We start from the raw sequence: 17,446 nt of genomic DNA, 5'->3' as shown, positions 1-17,446 counted from the left end.
ACTCCAGAGTTACTCCACATGGTTTCTTCTCCACCCCTTTCCTTTGCTTTTACTCTGCTCTTTACAGCAGTGCTACTCAGCCCTTCCTCAGAAGTTATGTGCTTGTTCCTCCATTGCTGCCCTACTCCTTGGTGCAGCTACTCTGCTTTTTACTCAGAGTTTACTTGGCCCCTGTCACTTTCTGGTACTCAGCTCTCCCTTAATCCCAGTCTAGCTCAAAGCCCTACTCCACTGTTACACAAATATTGATGTGCTCCATCTTACTCAGAGGATACTTAACACTTACTAACAGGTTATTCTTATTTTAATGCTGACTTGCTCTGCACTCATAACTGGGCTTGTGTGGTGGGTCTCAGTGGGGGCTCAGGAGGGACTTGGGCCTTACTGAACACTTACTCGGAGGTTACTAAGGCCTTAGTGGGCTAGCCTTGCTTAACCCCAAAGTAAGTGGTGGCTTTTGGGGTTACATGGTGGCGCCTTCTTTGCTACTCAGCCTTTACTCAGAAGATACAAAGTCCCTCTCCTTCTTACACAGACCAACAACCCTTTGCAGCCACTTCCTCTGATTGCACCTTGGGCCCAACCTTGCACTACTTACTCAGAGGTTACTCAGTTGAGCTGTGCCATGTCTTTACTCAGAGGTTTCTTGGCCTCATCTCTAGTGTTTCCTGCTCTTCCAAGCCCTTTCTCTGAGGATACTCAAGAGGTACACCCTTCTGGGTGCTCACCATGGTGTTACTCTTTACTCTGAGGTTACTCCACTTCCAGGGCACGCTCAGCCCATCTTCTGGGGTTCACAGCTGTTACTCCAAGGTTACTCAGCCCTTGCTATAGTCCAGTGTCTTGAAGTTACCTGAGGTTTGTTACGCTGAAGTTACTCAGCCACTGCACTAGGTTACACAACTTAATGGCAACAGTTACCTGGTACACGAGGGTGGAGTACTCCTTACTCCACAGTTGCTCAGCCCTTACTCCAGGGTTGCTACGTACCCCATGACTGCACAGTTGTTACTGTGAGGTAAACCCTTGCTCTGAAGTCCCTGACCCCTTACTCCAAGCCCACCCAGCCACTACTTCTTCATCCAGGGTTACCTAGTCCTCCACCCTGGGACTACTCAGTTGTTACCCCAGGGTTACCAGAGGTCATGCTTTACTCCAGGGTTACTGACACTTCTCCCTGAGGGTCCACTTTACTCTGGGCTTACAGACACTTTACACTGAGGTCACATTTTACTCTTGGGTTGGTCATACCTTATGCCAAGGTTGTTCACACTTAACTCCGCAGTTACGCTTCACCCTGAGGCAGCACACTACTATGAGGTTACAGACACTTTACACCAAGGACACGCTTTCTCCCCGGGTTTACTCCAGGGTTACTTGCATTTCACATTTCATCCCGAGGCCACACAATTCTCTGGACTTACAGACACATTGCACGGAGACCGCACTTCATTCCAGGGTTATTCGCAGGTCACTCCAGGTTTACTCCCACTTTACTCTGAGGTTACACACACCTCGCTCCACCCACCCTCCCCCTCCCGGCGTGTCCAGCATCGCTCAGGATTGGCACCCCAACCCCCGGGCTCCCTATACGTACCATGTGTGTATATATGTATATAAGGGGGCGGGTCTTTTTTATATGCAGCATGAGACGCTCGTGGGCTTGGCCCCGCCTCCTATGCCCCCTATAGCGCCCAGGGTGGACATAGAGCCCCTATAGTGCCTGGGGTGCGGGGGGTGAGGGGGCGGAGCCACTGTAGCTCCCCCAAGGGGCCATATGGACTGTGTAGGGGGCTCTGTGTGCTCCTGGGGGACCGTATGGGGGAGGGGCACCTGGTGGGGGAGGAACGTACAGCCCCTATGCTGTCCGGAGGGGTTCTTTTATGCCGGGGGGGTGTCAGTGCTATAATACCCCACCTGGGGTCCCCTGCAGTGTCTACAATGTCCTTGGCCAGGCTCCCTATGGCCCCTGGAGGGCCGGGGGAACCTATAGGGTCTCTATAGGGTGGAGGGGGGCCTATAGCCCCTATAGGGGCCTAGGGGGAGGGGGGGAGCATGAAGACCCTGTACGGGAGCCTGTGTGGCCCTCCCCGTAGTGCCCGGGTTAGGGGGGGTGACTTACGGGTCCTGTACGTTACCCTGCAGGGGAACACGTCATAGGGGGCGGGGCAGGGGCGGGGACGCGGCGTTTCGGCTGTACGGGACCGACCATTAAAGCCTCCCTGGGACTCGGGTTTCCGGGCCGTTCCACCTGGCTTCCCCCCTGCGCCCGCCACATGGTCTCTCCCGCCCGGGGGGGTGGGTCCCGCGTCCTGCCGGCCGGCCAATGGCGGGCGGTGCTGGCGTGACGTAGCTGGGGGCGTGGCCTGGGGGCGGGTTGCCGCTGCACGTGGAGGGGGCAGGGGGTGACGTCGCGGGGAAGCTGCGAGGGCAGGGGGGGGTCTGCGTGACGTCACCGGGACAGGCGCGTGCGCGGGATCACACACACCCCCGCCCCCCCCAGCCCCCATAGGTGTGACGTGCGTGGGTGCTGCACAGAGGGGCAGTGACATCATGGGACATCCCCTGGGATGGGGCTCCTCTGCGTGGTTATGATGTCACCGAGGGACACGTGGGGCAGGGCGCCTCTGTCGCAGTTGTGACGTCGGGGGGGGACCCAATGCGGGGTCCCTACCAAGGTGCCGACATCGCGCAAAGCCCAGAGATGTGCCCCACCAGGGCTGTGATGTTGTAGAGGGTCCCCTGGGGCCGTGTGCCAGGGTTGTGACATCATAGCAGACCCACATGGGGTGGGGTGTGGCTATGACATCACAGGGGAGCCCCAGATAGGGGGGTCCCGATGGAGATGCGATATTGCAGTCTGCCTTGGTGGAGATGTGGGTTCCCTGCCCCCAGCCTGGCTATGACATCGCTGGGGGGCCACAGGCCCACAGCCTGTGACAGCACTTGTGGCCCTGCCCACCGCGCACGGTGGTGGTGGGGGGCAGCTCTTCACGGTGGAGGCTGGACATGGCCGAGCAGCAGCAGGAGCAGCGCTCCCCCTCCTTTGGGCCCATCGCTGAGGGTGAGGCTCCCAAAACTGCCTTCTGGGAGCCCCCAGTCCCCATAGGGACCCCTAAAACCTCCCAGAGACACACCCCCCCCACACTTCTCCCCTTAAACCCAGGACCCTGCAAATCCCCCACGACCCCGGAGTCCCCACGGAGACCCCAACCCCACCTGGGACCCCTCCAACTCTCCACTGGGGACTCCCTGGCCCCCTTGTGACTTCCTACCAAAGAGCTCTGCCCCCCGGCCCCCAGACCCCTTGAGACGTCCCAAATTCCCCCCTGGGGGACCCCCATAGGGCCCCTGGGGCTTCCCTTGTGGCAAGCCCCGCCCCCAGCAACAAGCCCCGCCCATGGACACCACCCAAGAGCTGCCTAACCCCCCCCCAAGCGACAAGCCCCGCCCATGGAGACTGCACGGGAGCAGCCCAGGTGCCGCGCATGCTCAGAGGCACACGTTGTGGCACTCTCGCCTGCCCCCTGCGGACAGAGGCCGGCACTGCAGTCCCAGCCGGCGAGTTGGAGGGGTCCCGGGTGAGGGTTGGGGTCTCTGTGGGGACTCAGGGGTCGTGGGGGATTTGCGGGGTCCTGGGTTTAAGGGGGGACGGGGGACCGGGTGTCTCAGGGAGGTTTTGGGGGTCCTTGTGGGGATCGGGGGCTCCCAAAAGGCCGGCGGGTCCACATCAGGTGAACAACGTGGGCAATCCCCAGAGCAAAAGGGCCATCTCTCCAGGACCTCTGTGCTGGATGTTCCAGGAGACGTTTTGTATAATTGCACACAGAACAAGGACGCCCCTCGCTCTGTGGTACAGCCAAATCCTGCCTTCCTCTGACCACAAGAGACTACAGCACTTTTCCAGTAATTTTTGGATACCATTTTATGCTGCGGGGTGGTGGCTGAGCCGCGTGGTGCTGCCCTGTGGTGCCACAAGGGCCTGGCCTGGCCGGCTGATGCAGCCCCGAGGTGGCAGAGGGCTTGGGGCCCATTCCAGCTGTGTGGTGGACATGGCAGTGAGGGTGAGACCACCCAGGATGGGCCTGTTGGTGGGAGGCCCTGAGGTAACGTTCTGCGTTGGGGGGGAAGCATCCAGGACAGGGCAAGGGGGCGTCAGGGATGGGCCCCAGGGAGGTGTCCAGGGGTCTCAAGCAGATGTTGGGGGAGGGGGCAGGGTGAGGGCAGTGAGATATTTGGCAGAGGTGGTGGTGGGGATGGCTTCTGGGGACATGGGGGGAGGGGGGGGGGGGCGCATGTCCATGAAGGTGGGGCCAGGCAGGTGGTGGGGGTGGCGGCGGTGGTGGGATGTCTCTGTGTCCAAACTGGCACTTCCTACTGCTGAACTCCTGGATTCCCCTGGGCACAGAAGTTTCACGAGGCAACAGCGCAACTGACATTTTTTTTTTTGTGGTTTTTAAAGGTGGAACTACAAAAGAAATGGGGTAACAAAATCAGTTGCCCCAAGCGATTGCCTTTGGGAGAAACATGTTGTCTATAGACATTCACCTGGGAGGAGGACAGGTGAGTATGTGAAGCGTGGACTTGTTTCAGCACAGCTGTGACACATCTTCCCTTGATTGTGATTAACGGAATTAACAGTCACCTCTTCAGATTGGCTTGTTAAGGAGTGTGCTGTGCTTATGTTTTCTCGGTTTGGCTTTGTTGTGTTCTTCCTGAGATGCAGTTGCAGCTCTCCCGAAGGAGTGCGATAGCTGATGTGGCAGAGGAGGGGGTGTAACTTTTTTTAATATTTTGGGTTTTGTAAGGAGAAAAGGCTTGGAACAGTCTGACCCCAAAATGACATTGTTTCAAAGTTTGCAGCCATGCGCTGTACATGTTGGCCTGAGGTATCAAATACCCCAGGTGCGCCTTGAGGGAACTCTGGTGCCATAGATGTACCGAGCAATTGTTCCGCTGCGCGTGTAGCTGTTTTGGTTTGGCTTCCGGGTGTGAATGCGCAAAAGAAGACTTGGAACTGTGGTCAGCCTTGCTCCAAAATTGGAACGGTTTCTACTTCTGCCCAGATCTCTGGGAGCCCCTGAGCGTTTCAGGTGGGCCAGGATTTGTGCCCCAGCATTTCTTAGAGTCCGTAGCTCTGCAGCTCGCGGGGGAGGAGGAAGGGGGCAGGCACTACAGGTAAAGGTTTGAGGTCACAGAGCTATTTGTGAGTTACACTACTGGAGTTTCTTTGGATCTATGTCTGAACGTATAGGCCGGCTGAGAAGGTATAACTTTCTTTCACGCACAGTGAACACAGATCACTCGAGTTGTCATGTACGCTTGATTATTGAGGAATTTTCCCCCCATGGGACAGCAAAGGAGAAATGGTACAGAGGTGCTTTTTAGGGGTTTTTACTGTTCGCTGTAAAACCTGGGGGTTTAGCATTTGGTTCCATCTTTTCAATGGTGATTAGAATGTATTTGTTGTGGGGGGTAAAGAAGTAATATTTGTTTCGCTGCCTATCCTGCCAGTCGGTGGGACTTGTAAGCCCACCGGTGCTGTCGTGGTGTGATGCCATCTCCCATGTATTTAACTAAGCCCACCAGGGCGGTAGCTCTCTTAAGTGTTGTGCTCTTGCCATGCTCCTTCTAGGTGGAGGAGAGCTGAGCGACTGGTGTTACAGAAGACAAAGGGAGAAGGCGAAAAGAAGTGTCTGAACTGTCACATTCTCTGGGCACCACTGAGAGCGAAAGCTGCAGTAAGTCCCGGGTCATCAGGGCCCTGCCTCCCCTCTTGTGCGTCCCAGGCCCTCCCTGCCCCTCCTCTGGTCCCTTCTCTCTCCTGTGCTGCTGTGACTTTTTTGGTGTGGCGGGTTGACCCGGGCCGGACCAAATGTGCTCTTATTGCTCCCCTCCTCTGCTGGACAGGGGAGAGAAAATACAACAAAAAACTGGCGAGTCGTAGGTGAAGATGGGAAGATCGCTCAGCAGTTCTCATCACGAGCGAAACAGACTGAACTCAGGGAAATGGGTTCAGTCAATTAGCAGGCAAATTGGAGTAGGAGAATGAGAAGTAAAACTAAATTTTCAAAACAACTTACCCTCATCTCTTTCTTCCATCGGGCTTAGCTTTACTCCCAATTTCCCTGTCACCTCTCCCCGCTGGGGAACGGCACTTACGGTCCGTTGATTGCACATTGATTCTTCTTCTTCCCCTTCCTCAGGGGGAGGCTTCCTCATGCTCTTTCCTGGCTCCAGCGTAGGCCCTTTCCATGGGATGCAGTCCTAGAGGAACAGAGTGCTCTGGCGTGGGACCCTGGCAGGGTCCTGAGTCCTGCCAGCAAATGTGCTCCATTGTGGGCTTCTCTCTCTGTAGGTCCCCAGATCCTGTCAGGAAAATATGTAATGCACTAGGGATGTGTAAGTACTCTCACTGTATATCACATGTACCCTTGAGCAACTTGGTGTGCATGTTAGGTGGAGCAATCCCTCATGCATCCAGTGCTGCAATAAAGGGAAAGCCCGCTGCTTAATGCTACGTTGGAGTTAAGGGGTTTATTGCCAATGTTGGTGACCGTTCTTCATCGAGCTCGCAGTTGCCCTGGAACGTCAAAATATAAGTTTTAAATCACCCGTTACTGATCCGATAAGACTTGATTTGAAAAACTTGTGTGGTAATGTCGAATTGAGCGCAGTGCCCAATCAGATGTGTGCAGGAGGAGCGTGGTTTTGGTAATCAATTGTTGTACATTGCTGGTATGTTCCCCTTTAAAACTTTATTAGCCAGCAAAATATTTCAGCTCCAGTTGGCCCTGGCTGTTTTGAAGCGTGCCTTGTTATGTGAGAGTTCCAACAGCCATCAAGGCAAACTCTCTAGGGGTCAGTTGTGTCTCTGCTTCCCTTCTTTGTACTAGAGTCTGTGTCCTTTAGAAAGGCAGCTTAGGGGTCTAAACCTTTCCTTTCAGCAAATGCCAAAAATCATTGCAGGAAACAAGCAGCAGAAAATACTTGGGAAGAATGATGGAGGAACCGATGGTGCGTGTCAGTATAACTCGGGTGCACTGTGGACTGTTTCCTCAATGGTATCAATCGGGGTTTGGTTTTTGTTTTTCTAAAGCCCTGCTACCTGCTCCCAGGGCATCCTGTTTGGTTTGTAAACAGCCAATGGCTTTTGCCGAAAGTCGAGGAATGTTGAATGAAGTGCGCTCCCTAAGCTAATTTAAGGAAGTACCTGGAAAACCACCCCATGCCACTTGCTGACAAGTAGTGCCTTCTATTCCTCTTTGAAGAAAAGGTGCGAGTTTCAGAAAAATACCAGGTTTGTATGAGCACAGATCCAACTCAGATGGGCCCTGAACTGCATTTATGAATCAGAAATGTTATCTCAGTGGTGTTTGTTACGTAGAAAGAAGTAAAGATGGATGTGCAGTTGCGTTAAAACCTGACCACTGATCCTTGTAAAATGAAGGGCATGGTAACTATAAAGTGTTCTGTGCTCTTATTTTCAGTTTGGAAAGGTCCTTGGCTTTCACATTGGAGTTTGAAAAGCCTAAGGAAGTGGTGAGATAGAAAGTTCCAGCATGGCTCTGTTTCTCTTTAAATGTAGAAGACCATATTACAGATTATTATGGATACGTGAAGAAATCTGAACATAGGTGTTTGGATTTGTGGATGGGTAGTTGTTGGGGGTTTTTTTTCAGATGTGCTGTGGAGTTTTCCCTTCAGACCCGAAAAGTTGGTGAGGGCCAGAATACCTGGTGGAGGCCCAAACTGAGGTACGTTTGGGCCCTGAAACTCAGCAGAGGCCCTAAATAAGGTAAGTGTAGGCCCTGAAATGCAGCGAAGGCCTGAGCAACAGGCCCTGAACAACAGTTGATGTTTAGGTGGAATTGCGAACTGAATGTTCCAGAGATATGTATATACATATATTTAGTATTGGCTCTGTAGCAGAATGTGTGTGGTCCTTGGCCAGCTATGTGTGATCCTTAGTGAAAGGTGTAGCTTGGCTAAACTAGAATCATGAGGGAAGAGAGAGTGCCTCTTGCTTAGAGGCGGGTGGCCAAGGCTGTGGATCCAGCTGTTTGGCCCTGTTCGGAACCGGGGCCTTAAATGAGGTACTTTTAAATCCTAAATGCAGCAAAGGCCATAAATAAGGTAAGTTTTTCTGGGCAAAAACTCTGCAGAGGCCTGACAACTCGGTGTAGGCCCTATCCAAGGGAAGTTGAAGTACTGAAACTCAGCGCGGGCCCTAACTGTGGTAAGGTAAGGCCCTAAAACACAGAGGGGTGTGTGTATATATATTTACGTAGCAAAATGTGCATGGTCCTTGGCGTCCTATGAATGATCCTTAGCGCAAAGTATAGCTTAGCTAAACTATAATCATGAGGAAAGAGGTAGCACATCCTTCCTTGTTTTGTGGCGGGTGACCAAGGCTGTGGATCCAGCTGTTTGGCCCCATTTGGAACTGGGTGGTCAAAGTGCAGTAGATACAGGAATCTTCCCTCAGGTCCTCCCTGAGCCCTGGCCAGGCTTTGGTGGGATCTGAGAGGCAAGCGAAACCTTGCGGTGTTTCCGCATTTGCAATGAGGTGAGCATGTTTGTTCTATAGTTCAAAAGCTGGACCCTCTTGCAGCGACTTTGGAGACCTCAGCTACGAGGGGACGCCCTGCGCAGCACTTCCCCGTTGCCGGGAGAGGCTCTCCAAATCCTCGCTGCAAGAGGGGCTCCCCAGTGCCTGCGCGTCTGGAGGATGGTGACGTGCTGGGGCAACTGGAATAGGTATCGTTCTTCATCGCTGTAGCTAACCTGCGGTAGGACTGATGAGGTGCGTTGCCTCGCTTAGCTGTTCTGCCTGAGTGAGGGTCTTGTAGGCTGATCCGTTTTGTACGTGCGTCTTGTCTTATTTTCTGTATTCCTTTGAGACAAAGAGTACATAACGGTTATTTTCTCTGCTGGTGTCTGTGTGCTATCTCTTGACCCCACCAACCGACAAAACAAGATCCTAACTGAGGTACGTTTAGGCCCTGAAACTCAACAAGGGCCTTCAACGACCTAAGTTTAGGCCCTAAAAAGCAGCAAAGGCCATGAAAAGGTAAGTTCCTGGCCAAAACCTCAGCGAAGGCTTGGAAATTTGGCACAGGCCCTAACTGAGGTAAATCTAAGTCCTTAAACTCGGTGCCGGCTCTAAGAGAGGTAGTTTTAGGCCCTAAATCTTGGTGAAGGCATTAAATGAGGTACGTTTAAGCCCTAAAACATAGCAAAGGCCCTAACTGAGAACGGTTTGGGCCCTAAAATGCAGCAAAGAGTTAAAGCCCCAGGTAGCCAGTTAGTGGCAGCATTGCTTCTGGGGTGGGTGGTCACCTTTTCAGGACAAAATGATTGGCCAGGTGTTTAACGAGAGACAGCATTTCCTTGGGAGAATGTGAGACTACTCCAGGACAGAGTGGCAGACCAGGTCTCCTGTGGGAGGTGGGTAGCATCCCCTCGTGGAAGGACAGGTAAGAGATCAAGCCCCAGAGAGCCATTTAACAGCAGCATTGCTTCTGGGGAGGGTGCCTGTCACCTTTTCAGGACAGGGTGATGGGCCAGGCATCCAGTTGGAGACAGCATCTCCTCGGGAAAGTGTGGGACGACTCCAGGACAATGTGATGGACCAGGTCTCCCGTGAGAGGCAGCATCCCCTCGTGGGAGGACAGGCTCCAAAACAGTAAGAACATAAAGCCCCAGGTAGTCTATTTATGGCATCATTTCTTTTGAGGGGTGCGGGCATTATTTCAGGACAGGGTGATGGACCAGGCGTTTAATCAGAGACAGCATTTCCTCGGGAGAATGTGGGACCACTCCAGGACAGCGTGATGGACCAGGTCTCCCGTGAGAGGCAGCATCCCCTCGTGGGAGGACCGGCTCCAAACTGGTAAGAGATCGAGCCCCAGGCAGTCAGTTACTGGCAGCATTGCTTCTGGGGGGGGGGAGTGCTCGGCCGGCCCCTGCTCAGCACAGGGTTGGTGGAGCACTGCTGCCATCTAGCGACCGAGGTTGGATACTGCAGCCGGCCAGTTGGTTGCGTGCTGTTGCTGTCACCTGGTGGCCAGGGGTCGGTACTGCAGCCCCGGCTCCCCACTCGGCGCTGCCGGCCGTTAACGGCGTCGCGATCCCGCGGTGCCCGCGGCTGCCTCCCGGTAAGGAGCTGCCGCTGCCGTCCCCCGCGCATGTTGGCAAGGCGCGCTCGGCACGGGATTACGGAACTGCAGTGCCGCTGCAGCCCGGGACAAACGCAGCCTGTGGGTGCTCGGTGCTGCAACGGCCCCGCCCCTGGCGAAAAGCCCCCCCACCTGGAGACCGCGTGGGTGCGGGGCGGCTGCGCCCCTCCACGGTTTCAATTGCCCCTCACACGGCAATGCCACGGTTCTGCTCGAGCCATGCTTGTCGGTGCGGGACCAATTCTGCTGATCGCGAGTTCAAACTGCGTCCTCGCCGCCGCGCCACAAATGGTGCCGCCCGTGCCGCTGCCCTCAAAATGGCACAGCCTGGCACAGCCCATGCCGCGCTCAAAAAAATAGCAGTGACCGCACTGCATGTGGCGGCAGTTTTTGGGTGGCTTTAATGCATTTTTAAAAACTGTAGGGTATGGGTGTGATGGGTTGAAATAAAGAAAAAGCCTTTCCTTTTATGCATACTGAAAAATAGTATCCATTGATAGAAAATGAAAAGGATTTTGATATAAAAAGCGGTGTCTCTGGTATTCTGTCTGGTATTGTGTATAGCTTTGCCTGTGGCCCGAAGTGGCCTGGCCCTGCCACACCCCATGGCCTGAGTGGCCCCACCCTGGCAGCCCCGCCCCTGCAGCCACCTGGCAAATAAAAGTCGGTGCTGCAGACCTCGGCTGGTGAGTAGGTGGGTGGTGTGGCAGCCCTGCTTGGGGTCTTGCTGCCTCTTGCCCTGCTCGCAGCTGTGGAGGTGGGGGCTGCTGCCACGTGGCACTGCCAGGGCACCAGATGTCTTTTGCAGCCCTGGGGCGGTCGGTGACTAAAGGCTCGTTCCAGTGGTGCGGTGGACGTGGCAGCGAGGGTGAGCCTGCCTCGTGTGGGCCTGGTCGGGAGATGTGTTGGGAAGCCCTTTGTGTGTCTGTGGGCGTGTGTGTGGATGTGGTGTGGGGGCTGTGAGGGTATACAGGAGTGGGGGTCATGGAAACATCTGGGTGGGCTGCAAGGGATATTTGGGGAGGGGTGTAGGGCTGGGAAACGTGAATTCTCCTCGTGGGGCTGGGTAGGAGTCCAGGCAGCGGGAGAGCAGGGGGTGGGTGCTAGGGAAGCGCTGGGGGCAGGGGGGAAGCTGTGGAAATGTTGGAGAGAGACTTGGGAGGGCCTTGGTGGGGTGAGATGTCCAGGGGGTCTCTTCTAAGACATTTTTGGGTGTCGGAGGGTGTAGCAGGGATGGGTCTGGGTGAAGTGTCTGGCAGGGGGGAAAGGTGGGCAGGCAGAAGATGCTCTGGGGGGTGCGGCAGCGAGCATGACATCTGGGTAGGCCCTGGGAGATGGTGGATGGGCAGGAAGATGTCTGGGGGACTCTTGTAAGATGAGGGGAGTTCTGGAAGAGTGGGTGCTGGGAAGAGGTCTTGGGCTGGGCAGGGAGATGTTGGGGGGGGCAGTGAGGTGTCTGTGGGAGCTCAAGTTACGTTTTCTTGTGGCCAAAACCTCAGCAAAGGCTGAAAACTCAGTGCAGGCCCTAACGGAGGGAATCAGAAGTCCTGAAACAATGCACAGACCCAAACTGAGGTTAGTTTAGGCCGTCTATCTCGACAAGGGCCTTAAATGAGGTAACTTTAAATCCTAAAACACAGCAAAGGCCATAAATAAGGTAAGTTTTTCTGACTGAAAACTCAGTGTGGGCCCTAACGGAGGGAAGTTGAAGTCCTGAAACCCCACGTGCGCCCTTATTGTGGTAAGTTTAGGCCCTGAAACTCAATGAAGGTCTTAAATGAGGTATGTTTAGGCCCTAAAATGCAGCAAAAGCCATAAATATTTCAAGTTTCTGGCCGAAGACTCAGTGGAGGCCTGAAAACTCGGCGCAGGCACTAATGCAGGGAAGTTCAAGTCCCGAAACGTGGTTTGGCCCTAAATTTTGACAAGGGCCTTAAATGAGGTACTTTTAAATCCTAAATGCAGCAAAGGCCATAAATAAGGTAAGTTTTTCTGGGCAAAAACTCTGCAGAGGCCTGACAACTCGGTGTAGGCCCTATCCAAGGGAAGTTGAAGTACTGAAACTCAGCGCGGGCCCTAACTGTGGTAAGGTAAGGCCCTAAAACACAGAGGGGTGTGTGTATATATATTTATGTAGCAAAATGTGCGTGGTCCTTGGCGTCCTATGAATGATCCTTAGCGCAAAGTATAGCTTAGCTAAACTATAATCATGAGGAAAGAGGTAGCACATCCTTCCTTGTTTTGTGGCGGGTGACCAAGGCTGTGGATCCAGCTGTTTGGCCCCATTTGGAACTGGGTGGTCAAAGTGCAGTAGATACAGGAATCTTCCCTCAGGTCCTCCCTGAGCCCTGGCCAGGCTTTGGTGGGATCTGAGAGGCAAGCGAAACCTTGTGGTGTTTCCGCATTTGCAATGAGGTGAGCATGTTTGTTCTATAGTTCAAAAGCTGGACCCTCTTGCAGCGACTTTGGAGACCTCAGCTACGAGGGGACGCCCTGCGCAGCACTTCCCCGTTGCCGGGAGAGGCTCTCCAAATCCTCGCTGCAAGAGGGGCTCCCCAGTGCCTGCGCGTCTGGAGGATGGTGACGTGCTGGGGCAACTGGAATAGGTATCGTTCTTCATCGCTGTAGCTAACCTGCGGTAGGACTGATGAGGTGCGTTGCCTCGCTTAGCTGTTCTGCCTGAGTGAGGGTCTTGTAGGTGAATTCTTTTGTAAATGTGTATTATTAACTGTATGAATGCAAAACCAAGTGAATAAAAGCTATTTCCCACTTTTGTGTCTGTGTAATTTATATGCCGCCACCCTCCCCCAGCAGGGCAGCAACTGATCCCCGCCGATGGGCTCGATGCCGCCCTAGCAGGGCCCCCACCGCCACCCTCCCCCTGAACGCAGCCACCGGACCACCCTGACGGTGTCAATGCTGCCCTAGTGGGGTTCCCCCACCACCGACCTGACCCAGCAGGGCAGCCACCGACCTCCTCGACGTTCTCAATGCCGCCTGAGCATGGACCTCCACTGCCGCCCGCACCCGGCAGGGCAGCCACCGAACCCCCCCGACGGGCTCGATGCCGGCCTAGCGGGGGCCCTCCACCACCGCCCTGACGCAGCAGGGCAGCCACCGAACCCCCAGGACGGGCTCAATGCTGGCCTAGTGTGGCCCGCCACCGCTGACCTGACCTGGCAGGGCAGCCACTGAACCCCCTCGACGAGCTCGATGCCACCTGAGCACGGCCCGCCACCGCCGACCTGACCCGGCAGGGCAGCCACCAAACCACCCCAACGGGCGCGATGCCGGCCTAACGGGGCCCCCCACTATCGCCCTGACCTGGCAGGGCAGCCACCTGATGCCCACTGACGGGCTCGATGTGGGCCTAGCGGGGCCCCCCGCTGCCACCCTCACCCCGGCAGGGCAGCCACCGAACCCCCTTGACAGGCTCAATGCCGCCCTCACCCCCATCCCCCCCTCCCTCCCCTTCACCTCCCTCCCCTTCACCCCCCTCCCCCGCCTCTCCCCCCTCACCCGGCTGGGAAGCCACCAAATCCCCCGAGAAGCTCGATGCCGGCATAGCAGGGCCCCCCACACCCTCCAACCCCCCTCCCCCCCTAACCCAGCAGGGCAATCACCGAAACCACCTAACCTTAACCCTGTCCCTAACCCTAACCCCCCTAAACCTAGCCCTAACCCTAATATAACCCTAACCTAAACCTAAAACCTAACGCTAACCCTGACCCTACCGTAACCCTGACCCTAAACCTTAACCTTAAACTTAACCTGAACCTTAACTCTAACCTTAACCCTAACCCTAAGCGTCTAACCTGAACCCAAACCCAAAACCTAACCCTAACCCAACCCGAACCCTAACCGAAACCCGAACTATAACAATAACCTAACCCTAGCATTAACCTAAACCCTAAACCTAACCCAAACCCTAAACCTAATCCTTAAACCTAACCTTAACCCTAACCCGAACCCAAACCTGAAACCAAACCGGAACCCCAAACCTAACCCTAACCCTAAAATTCTAACCCTGAGTCTATCCCTAATCCTAACCCAAACCCTAACCCGAACCCTATCCCAAACTCTAACCCTTAACCTAACCCTAACCTGAAGGCGAACCTGAACCCGAACACTAACCCTAACCCGAACCCTAACCCTAATCCTTAATCCTAACCCAAACCCGAACCCTAAACGGAACCCTAACCCAAACCAGAACCCTAACCCTAACCAGAACCCTAACCCAAACGCAAACCCTAACCCAAACTCGAACCCTAACGGGAACCCTAACCCGAACCAGAACCCAAACGCAAACCCTAACCCGAACCAGAACCCTAACCCTAACCTGAACACTAACCCTGAACCCAACCCGAACTCTAACCCTAACCCGAACCCTAATCCTTAACCCTAACCCATCCCTAACCGAACATTTGCCAAGAGCCCTGAAGGCGCAAACCCTCCAGAAATGCCCATCGTTAGTCCTGCTACGCTGGGCCCACAAAGCTGGTTTGTCTCCCAGAGAGCACAACTCCTGCTGCACCCCCCGGCCCCCTGGGAACGCATCCCTCCTCACCTGCCCACCTGAGCCCACAGCGACATCTCACGGCCCAGAAACACCCGGCGTGAAAGGAAAACAAAGGTCAGGTCTCAAGTGCAGCCTCTCCTGGGGATGCGTGCCCAACAAGAAACCTCCTCTCATTACGGTCGTCATCCCGGCAAGCCTGTCACAGGCAAGCGATACAAGGGACTCCCCAGCACCCCCTCCCAGAGCCCTGCTCCGTCCCCTGGCAGGGCAAGTGCTGCTACCAGCAGGGACTCCCTGCCCTCCCAGATGTCCCCCTCTGTCGCGACGGAGGGAAGACACAGTCACTCAATATGAGTGATCAGCAGGCTTCGTTTATTGTCTCTTACAGTCACCTTTTATGCCTTCTTATAATTAGCTCAGACATATGACAAAAGTTAAGCTCATTATTGGTTAGTTGCCTAAATACCAAGCCCGCCCCTCGTTTCTCTTCTGTAGTTACCTGTTCCCACCTGCAACATTCTTTTCCCACCAAAATCTTCCTGTTATTGTGTAACAAGGACAGCCAAAGACAGTGTATTTTGCTTTACTTCAGCTAAGCTGAGAGCGATGCGCATTTTTGTCCAGCCAGCTGGACTATGTCTATGTGACCCTTTTCAGCTAGCCAGTTACCCACACCCCTCAACATTCCCACTTGCCCCAAGTCCATGTACAGCTCCATCTGGCAACGCCACAGCAACAGCAGTTGTCTTTGCAGTTAAATACGTTCATCCGGAAGAAAAAAGGCAGCTAGCATCTGCTCCCCGGCAGAGCTTGCAGCACACAGGAATATTGCTCCATTTCTACATGTTTCCTAATGCTTTTTTCTCTTTCTTTCACTCCTCGTAAAGCAAACCACACAGGTCAGTGGGATCAGGCACAGAACCACAGAAAAATACAGGTGGAAAGGACTCTGGATGCCTCTTGATCTAACCCTTCCATACAAAATGAACAATTTCAAAGTTAGAACAGACTGTGCGGGGATGTGTCCAGCAGTTTACATCTCCAGGATGGAGGTTTCCCACTTCTCTGGGTCACACAAGCTTTTACCTGCCTTTATGGTCACCAGACACGAGTTTGCCTTCAGCTACAGCACAGGCTCCAAGCAATACTGTGTGTTGTGATTCTGCAGCCCTTGTTCTGGAAGTTAACCTCAGCTGTAAATGCCTTCAAAGTCCTTGACTCCTTGAAATAAAGAAAAAGTCTCCTTTTTTGGGGTGTTTTTTGCTTTTAAGCAGCCATCTGTTGAACTATTGTCTGAGACCAAAATGCCAGCTGCTTCATACCAAAAAGGAAAGCCAGTGTACAGCAGAAAGACATTGAGGTTATCTGCCTTGCACATACAAGTGCCAGAAGACGGGCAACAGACCAATAATCCCATGGAAATAAAAGCAACCCGTTTTAGCAGCCGTTATCTTTGGTCCTGCGCATGTCATAAGACACCCACCTCTTCTTCATGGTCTCTTGTAAGCCAACAGCGCCAAGGCAGCCAGTCACCAAGGCCATGCCATAAACACCAGCACGTTTCTCTGTACATGGGGTGCTGCTGGGGAACAGCGGGCAGAGAAGCCCCTGGTTACATACCTGCCAGAGAAGCTGAATATTAAGATGGAAGAACCACCAAGGTTCTCAAAACTAAGGACACAGAGTCAGTAAAAGAACAGTAAGTGCCACTGTTTTAAGGAACTACTAGATCTTTAACTAGCAGGCGGGCCAGTCATAAGCAAAGGCAGCTCATGGGCTCAGAAAAGCAGAGCCATAACACGTACTAAGCTCAAAGAATTGCTCAGCTGATGTATCCCTAACACTCGATAGAACAGCAACTCTGGGTTTTTTCCACTGGATGACAAACCTTTTCTATCAGGATGCAATCAGGAGCCCAACTCAGATTTGGCTGGAACAGCCTTTCCTCTGATTAGGAACCTGGAAATCTCAGCTCAGCCACTCACAAGTGTCTCACTTGCAGGAAGATTGCTTATAACAGCTCAGCAGATTAAATACAACAAGCATTCACTGCAAAAAAGCAAGGCAAAACCAGAGCTGCTGTGTGCCTGTTCATACAGCTGCAAAACATTTTAGTTGAGGGAACAGAGCAAAAGATCGTTCTTGCACCAATCCCTGAAAATTAACAAGTATGCAGCTGCTTTCCATCACTCCTTTCCGCCCAAATTCAGGAGACTGAAGGGGTTTCTTTCTTTCAGGAGTCAGGGCAGAATAACCAGGACTTGTCACCTCCCCATGCCTGCACTTGGGACTCGTCCACATGTGACTCACCCAGCCACCGCGGTAACATCGTGCAAGAACAAGAGTCTACCCTGGCACTTGATAACCAAGCCTAGAAGGGTACAGCTCACGAAACAGCAGGGCCAAACCCCGAAACAAAGATCTGCTGAGGACAGGGAAGAAGGTGCAATGCTGGAAGCACTCGATCCTGAAGCTAATAGCAGCAGTGACGCAATCCAGACAAAAAGCTCTCTGTGTTGCAGTCCCATGAAGAAATTTGTGGGAGGTTTAGCTTTCTGTACTTTTAAGGTTGTCCTGTACCTTGCTATAGAGGTATCTCTCCTACAGATCTGCAGGACACGATGCCTTCATTCACTCAGCCTTGGCAAAACAAAGCTGCAGCCTCCTGACAACGCCGAGGGGGGACGCGCCACCGCGCATGCGCGGCGCCAAGGCTGCAGTGCCGATTTTCGGCCGCCAGGCGACA

At 53.9% G+C, this 17,446-nt stretch overlaps 1 long non-coding RNA gene across 2 annotated transcripts; it reads right to left on the bottom strand.

Annotated features, from left to right (window-relative positions):
* Positions 1-15,019: 15,019 nt before the first annotated feature.
* LOC130160151 (uncharacterized) lies at positions 15,020-17,385 on the bottom strand. Of its 2 annotated transcripts, XR_008825943.1 has the most exons (4): positions 17,281-17,385; positions 16,184-16,320; positions 15,787-15,921; positions 15,020-15,671 (listed from the first exon to the last, which is right to left on the bottom strand). It is a non-coding gene; the product is annotated as an uncharacterized LOC130160151 (long non-coding RNA). The 2 variants fall into 2 exon arrangements; XR_008825942.1 differs by having other exon boundaries at positions 15,020-15,921.
* Between the last annotated feature and the right edge of the window lie 61 nt (positions 17,386-17,446).

The sequence above is a fragment of the Falco biarmicus genome, chromosome 17 (assembly GCF_023638135.1).
Source record: "Falco biarmicus isolate bFalBia1 chromosome 17, bFalBia1.pri, whole genome shotgun sequence".
NCBI lineage: Eukaryota > Metazoa > Chordata > Aves > Falconiformes > Falconidae > Falco > Falco biarmicus.
Note: the sequence above shows the minus strand (reverse complement) of the source record. Positions and strands in the feature narration are given on the sequence as shown.